We start from the raw sequence: 7,732 nt of genomic DNA, 5'->3' as shown, positions 1-7,732 counted from the left end.
CATCACTTTAGCCCCCCTTTCACCTTCATCATTGATGATGCCATATATCATACAGTTTTGCTGATGAGCTGCTGTCAAAATATGCCTGTCATACTTGGACTTGTACTGATAGGTAAGATCACAGGCTTTACAATAATAACCTGCTGTGACAGTGATAATAAGTTTAAAAAAACAATTACAAAAACTTACAGGCTTCTGTCATATTAGCATTGATGAAACATGCACGTGGCCATGAAAAGGGGTGTAACATTTATTCACAAGATTAAAAATGTCTGGTCACTCTGGTATGAGTGCCAATAAATACCGCGATAGGGCATTTAGGATATGTCAGGATTCGTGTATTACGGAGTTTTAATGATATTCATTGAGTGCACCAGAGCCTCAAGCTCAAACCTAGTATCTACATCTGCCAGGACTAGTGTCTCTAATAACTCTAGTGTCTGCAGTGTCCTCAGTGCCTCCAGTGTCAGTCAACACCACTGATAGAACAGGGCTACCACCATGATGTAAGTCAGACCTCAAGTAGGTCCAAACCTGTTTACAGTTTTGCAGTAAATGACCAACAATTTTAGATGTACCTTATGTTTGGTGTGGCCTGTTGCAATTTGAACAATTTCCTCCAGTGATTGAGAAATAATGGTTGATGGATCGGGACTAGAGGCACAGGATGGGGGTGATAAATGTGAATTTACTGTAGCTACAATGCCCTTAAAAATTTCAGTTCTGTCACTGGCATGGAGAAGCTGAAATAATATTCATACAATATTATGAATAGACCATGTAAATGCATGCATTGACTGACCAATTTCAAAAAGAGTAAGACTTTTGCCCAGTTTTGTGCAGACCTACCAGTAGCCTTTATGAGTTTCCTGAGGTTATTTAGAGCAGAATTGGAGATATTATTGCTCAAACTAATTATTCATCTGATTAACTGAGATAATTGGGAAGGCTCGTCGCCATCTGAAGCAACCAGTTCTTCAAGTTCTTCAAAAGAAGCAATATCTTTTTCTGAAACTGGAGCAACAGTGGTTTGTTGAAAGGCATGACTACCATTCTTGTAGTCACTCTGTGAAAGGAAAATAACTTAGCCACCAGATCTAATAATTGTTTGCATCCAACAACAAACCTTTCTTCAGTGCTCAGCTTAAAATTACTTGCTATGAGCATACCAGACACAGGAGTGACTTTCTTTGTTGAGGAGATTCGCTGCCTACAAAAAAAACAACCACGAGATCATTAATCTTTCCAAAACTGTGTGGGTCATCCATGGCAAATAGTAAAGTTGACTCTGCTGATCTTTGAATAAAAAATGACTGGGTACCTCTCTCATATAGGGAACTGCTGCAACCTTCAAAATAAAGACAAAGGTGATTTAATTGTGACATGGCAACTGACAATGATGTGGATTTTTCTGTTTCAGAGTCCACTAGAGCAACAATTGTAGGGCAGCCACCCATTTTACTCAGAACTGAATAGTGTACCAGCATTAGCAACCCACTTACAACAAGCAGTGAGCTGTGAAAATTGTGCTTCATTGTACACTCTAAACAGAATACCAGTCGTGCTATCAAATTGTGATCACCATTTAATGGTAGTTATATCTTAGGGACAATTTCTGAGATGTTCGACATTGCCCTGTTCTTCCAGATATATCTATATGACCCTTCTGATAGTACTTCACCATCTGATTATATTTGAAGAGTAGGTCCTAGAACCCAAGTCTTGCCACAAGGCTGGAGACCGATTACCTTTGCTGCTTTGCAAATGCTAATACCAGTGGCTGACTGCTTTAGAAAGTGTATAAAGGCAATAAACTGTGCCTCATTGAAAGATATGCTCATGCCACCGCTGTCGAAAGAACTATTTATTTGACTAATGAACTTGCATCTCCACATTGTTGACTCTATTGTAAAATAACATCTCCTATATTAGAATAAAAATTAAAAACCTAACATTACCAAAATGAACTAAATCTAAGATTGTCTTTGTATTTAGTTTTATCAAAAATTGTAATAGAAATTGAGGGTGATTTCAAAGCCATTTAAAAAATAGCAAAGCTAGTCAGTTTCAATTTTTTTTAAATTGAATGGCCATTGCTTTCAATTTTGCACGTAAATGTAATAAGCCCACACATTTACCAAAGGAAATTTCACCGACCTGACTTCCTTATCAAAGCATCTCTTTACTTTACAAACGTATCCAGTATTACTATCAGCTTCTACAAAATACTCCAGCTTGATGGTGAAATCTCCTTTGCTCTCCTTGCATCTCTCTCTAATTATGCCATTTTCCCAATCGATGTAAAACTGAAAATGCAAATAAAAGCAGCTTTATACATGAAGTATTATGCTCTCTTAAAAAACAGCACAAGTAATAATTCAATTTTGATAGTTTTCATGTTGAGGTGCAAAATCAATTGTAAAGGTCAATGAATGATTTATGTTCAAAATGCAACCAAAGCATAGATATTAGAGTACAGGAATGAGATTAGAAACCACTGTTCGCGGCAGGAAATGCTAGTTGTCAATCCGTATTGTATTCAAATTAAATTTGAAATGAAATGAATAAAGTGAATTGAAGACATCATTATACCAAGAGTAGATGATAGAGAGTGTGGAACTGCACTATGCTAGCTGAAATATGACCGCGTAGAACTTTCTTGCTCATCTTTGGGAATTCCCACATACTGGGTGTGGCTGAGAAGAATAAAATGGCTGCCTAGTTTGCTCAACAAGGTTTAATGGCCGTTTTGGAGTCTCTGCTGTAGCTATACTGCATAACAGGCTTCAGCAGGATTATAAAGTGTACTAGTATGATGTCTAAAGCTTCTTCAAGTGTTCTCCACTGTTCCTTATGCAAATTTCTACACGTGCTTTTAGTAAGTACACCCACGCTTCAGGTCTCACGTGACTTAGTTCTACGCTGTCATATTCCAGCTCGCATAATGCAGTTCGACACTCTCTCTAACTATCATCTACTGTTGATTATACCTTATTGCCCTCAGCATATGGGTGATGTATTTATATATGGAGTTTGAGAGCTGTAGCATCTATTGTGATTGACTTAAGGGTACAAAACAAAACTAGTTTTTAGAACAGTTTTCAGCTCATAACTTTTTAACACTACATTGATTTTCTTTTAAAACCTACCATTGCCCTCGAGTTTGATGTTATTTAGTCGCTTATAAGCCTAACAGCAAGATCAGTTCAATACCTTATAAGTAAAGGGTACAAAACTAAAATGCAGTCAAGGGCAACTTCAACCAGGACTATTCACGGCACTATTAAAAGGTCTTCTTTAGTTGTAATACACAAAAACTGATATCAATAGATACAGTAGGTCTTGAACTTTTCAAGTAGCGTATTACAAGTGCTCGCACTGATACTCATCTAGAGTTATGAACAGTGAAGTGCAAGGCCTTCTTCCATTTTGCCCACTTTGTGGGGGCAACTTGTATACGTTGCTAGGATACGCATCATCTACATGTAATATTTCCAGTGGTTTCCAATCTCTTTTCTGTACTCTAAAGCCCCGTTTACACTACAAACCAGTTTGGATCAAAGCAGTTCAGAAACCAGCTTAATTGTGTCCACACGTAACTGTGGTTGAATCGGTTTACAATGCTAAATTGCATACATAATACAGCTGTAAATTGTCCACACGTAAACTGTTTTATTTCTAAACCGGTTTCAAACCGCTTTTGAGGGCATATTGTAAATGGGGCTTAATATCTATGACCAAAGTCTTAATTAATTACCCCCCCGGACTAAGTGCTAAAACTAATGCCTATGTATAGTTTATTGCAATTTGACTATCAATGTCATATTATAAGTCTTGGTATTTAATTATAATTCTAAATAAATAATACAAATACAAAATGATTCCATAGACACTGACATCATACCATGCAAAGAATTAATACAGGCTATGTGAAATGTTAAGGTGGCCTTGGTTTACACTTATAGACTTGCTTAAAGTATTTCAAATGATTATTTCTAATTGAAATAAAGCGAAGTAAATTTGCATTTAAGTGTAAAATAGTGGCATGCATGCATGATTACATGCATGCACATCACCTTAACTGAGTAAACTATAAGCACAAGGCATAATGACCACTACAACTAGATTAATTATGCAATATTCAATGGCATCACTCATCACTACTGAGGATTTCCTTGTAAAATTCAGGGATATTTAGGATGACATGAGTTGTTCCTGCCACTTCAGTGCAACTAGCAGTCCGCTGTGGCAGCATCAAAATCAATAAGATGTTGCCCATGACTGAATACTAAAATTGAAGTATCTAGCTAAATTTCAATACTTCGACAAAGGCCATGGACCAGCACTCAATGCAATACATGTATACAGTGACCGGCTGAATGCACGGAGACGGCCGGCCAGCCAGCAAAAAGTCAGAGGCTACAGTTATAATGCATTCCTTACCTTAGGAACTTTAGTATCTCTAGAGTCTTGTTCAGACCTTACTTCTGCCATATCAGAGCCAAAAATAAAGTATTACCAGCGTCAGACAGAACTTCTTCTATCTCAACTCGCCAAGCTCACGTTGCAGTTTTACGGCAATGCATGTGCATTATTAATTCTGGCCCCGCCTTTACCAGACTTAGGTAGGTAGCTAAGGCTAGGATCTATAAAAATAATATGGTATTTTGCTTTCTCCTCCAAGAAATAATGTAGAATAGCTTCTTGTTGTCTTCAACACAAAGACTATAATGCCGATTGCTTCACACATAAGGAACACAAATAATTATGATCACTTCTAAGCTTCACAATAGCACTGCTTTATTGTCGTAATTATGTAACACTTTAGTGCTCACTACACAGCTATAACAAAATAGATGCATGGTTCAAGTAATATCTGTATGAACTGAATGGCTTCAGCAAATATTTCTAAGGTATCGCAGTACATGGTATCAGTTAAAGTACAGCAATAAAGCAATTGCATTGCTGGTATAGGCAATAAGCATGTGTTAGAGATTAAGCTATAATCTGAATTTAAAAAACACTTTAAATTATTCAAATAAATAATCAGTTGGTTATAAGTTATAAATGTTCATTATAGTATAACATCAAGTATTAACTCTTTTGGGTATGTCACCATGAATCTAAGTCAGAAATAGAGCACAGGAGGAGCAACTAAAAATAATAATGATAAAAATTATGTAAGCTCTGTCTTATGAAATACCAATATACGAAGACTTACCATATTTAAAATTAATTATCAATCAGACTGACTACAAAAATTTCATCCAGGATAAGAAAGATGACATCACCTAAGATATCATTGCTTTCTTCCTCTCTCTTTAAAGTACTGTTGACTGTGTAGTTTAATACTATATAAATTCCATACTAAAGCACAAATTTAATTGTTCAGTCAAATGCCAGAGAGACTTATGTATGCAGGAGATTGCTGTAATTGTAGGAAAAAAAGGTACAAAAGAAAAAAAATGCAATCTAGTTTTAATATTAGAAATGATGGATAAATAGCAAAGGAAACAAGCAGGATACATACAAAGTGTGTATGTATGTGTGTGCATAATAGTGTATGCTATAAAATTTGCATCAAAAATAATTTAGACATATTTACTATAATTCATAAACAAAAAAAATAATGTTATAGTTACATGTGTTTCACACATTACTTACACAAAATATCAAGCGCAGATTGCCTTAACACAGTCTTTGTGACTTTGATAAGCCTCCGGTCATTCCAATTAGAGCAAATGTATGAATTCAACCTCTACCGTATTCCTTATATATACCATAAACCTTACTTAAGAATATTAAACCTGGAAAGTACAAGATAGAAAGTAAATGAAATAGGTTAATTATGTACATTAGGCCTGGGCGATAGTAGTAATATCACTGTCACGATATTTTCTAACTCTAATATCATGATAGTGAACATATGACAATAGTTCAGCCATAGGATTTATATGTGGAAATACAATGATTTATTTAAGGATGTATTGTCATTGTACTTAACTAATGCATCTATTAATTTGTATAATCACATTATACATGCATGATATACTTGTTAATTTAAATTTATTTAATCCAAATTTTTAACGAGAAACACTGTCCCACTTCACATGCTGCTAATATAGCAGAGACAGGGAAAAACCTTGAAGCAAGCTGTGCCAGCAAGTCATACCACTCTCAAGTGGAAGTTGCTATCAAATTAGAAGATGATTACAGCTGTCAAGTGTCATTTATGCACATGCTCCATGCACACTTGATAACTATCATGAGAGTTAGAATAACAGTATCACTATCATGATAGCTGTAAACTATCATGATAGTGCAACTATTGATACTATCGCCCAGCCCTAATGTACATGTATGTACCATCAATGACTTTCTTCCTAGGTATAGTGATAAAGGAAAGGTCACTTTAACACATAGTCTTTGTGGTTTTGATAAGCCTCTGGTCGTTTCAATTGGAGCAAATGTATGAATTCAACCTGTACCATATTCCTTATATATACTATAAACCTTACTTACGAATATTAAACCTGGAGAGTACAAGATAGAAAGTAAATGAAATAGGTTAATTATGTACATGTATGTACCATCAAGAGTGGATAAGGAGGAGGGGAGAGTGTCTAACTGCCCTATGCTCCTAGTGATATGTGCGCGTAGAAGTTTCATGGTTATTATTTGTACATTCCCGCATACCTTATTTAGCACAATAAGTGATAACTGCACTGAAGCCATAGTTGGGCGTGTACTTAAGTTAACTGTAATATAAAAATGGCTGCTGAACTGAGCAGCAAGAGACCATACAGAGACCTTGGAAGCAGAATTTGACCTCACCTTGTTGTACCAGTCACTTTGTACCACTCTGCAGAGATTTGTAGTTTCCAAGCACACAAACCATGTTTGTTATTGACACATGAAAAGCTCTTGATCAATGATCATCCTTCTTTAGTCTGGTCCCTTGGGACCCACATCAAGAGTAAGGATAATAATAGAAGTGAAAGAATATGTGGTACATGTACTTTTGAGACGGGCTGTTAACTGCTGTTGATCTTAAAAACGAAGTATTACAGATCTGAGTTCACTGGAGCAGAGGCTTCTGACTCTTGACTTCATGTCCTCTTTCTTGATGCTTTAGGGCGCTTAGGTGTAGTGGCATGACGCTCATCAAGATCAGATGCTCTCAATCTGTTGTAACAGGCATGATCATCTGGATTGTGCTGTAGTTCTGACTATTCCTCTTGAAACATCGTGACTACACGTGTGGGTGGGTGCACCATATAGGTAATTAAAAACACACCCATTTACTATCATGGCTGTTGATGTTTAAACAGGTCAAAGAAGGTGCTAAACAAACTGTGAAAGACTTCTACGCGCACATATCACTAGCAGCATAGGGCAGTTAGACACTCTCCCCTCCTCCTTATCCACTCTTGGTACCATCAATGACTTTCTTCCTAGGTATGGTGATCAAGGAAAGGTCACTTTAACACATAGTCTTTGTGGCTTTGATAAACCTCAGGTCATTTCAATTGGAGCAAATGTGTGAATTCAACTATAATACTATCATTTTCTGACATGTTTTTACATGAACGTTGTACATCAACAAAATTACTTTTACAAATAATAAGAAAAAAAAGCATAACTTTGACACTACATGTAAAACAAAATAAGCACACATTTTTACCAAAGTAATTTTTACATTGCAATGCATGTGTAGTAGTACGTACTAATT

The 7,732-nt window shown here is 36.1% G+C and overlaps 1 long non-coding RNA gene across 1 annotated transcript; it reads right to left on the bottom strand.

Annotated features, from left to right (window-relative positions):
- Positions 1 to 5,314: 5,314 nt before the first annotated feature.
- Positions 5,315 to 6,504, bottom strand: LOC109584781 (uncharacterized). The gene is made up of 3 exons (XR_002186173.1): positions 6,367 to 6,504; positions 5,665 to 5,807; positions 5,315 to 5,428 (listed from the first exon to the last, which is right to left on the bottom strand). It is a non-coding gene; the product is annotated as an uncharacterized LOC109584781 (long non-coding RNA).
- Positions 6,505 to 7,732: the final 1,228 nt, after the last annotated feature.

The sequence above is a fragment of the Amphimedon queenslandica genome, unplaced genomic scaffold (genome assembly GCF_000090795.2).
Source record: "Amphimedon queenslandica unplaced genomic scaffold, v1.1 AMPQUscaffold_13166, whole genome shotgun sequence".
NCBI lineage: Eukaryota > Metazoa > Porifera > Demospongiae > Haplosclerida > Niphatidae > Amphimedon > Amphimedon queenslandica.
Note: the sequence above shows the minus strand (reverse complement) of the source record. Positions and strands in the feature narration are given on the sequence as shown.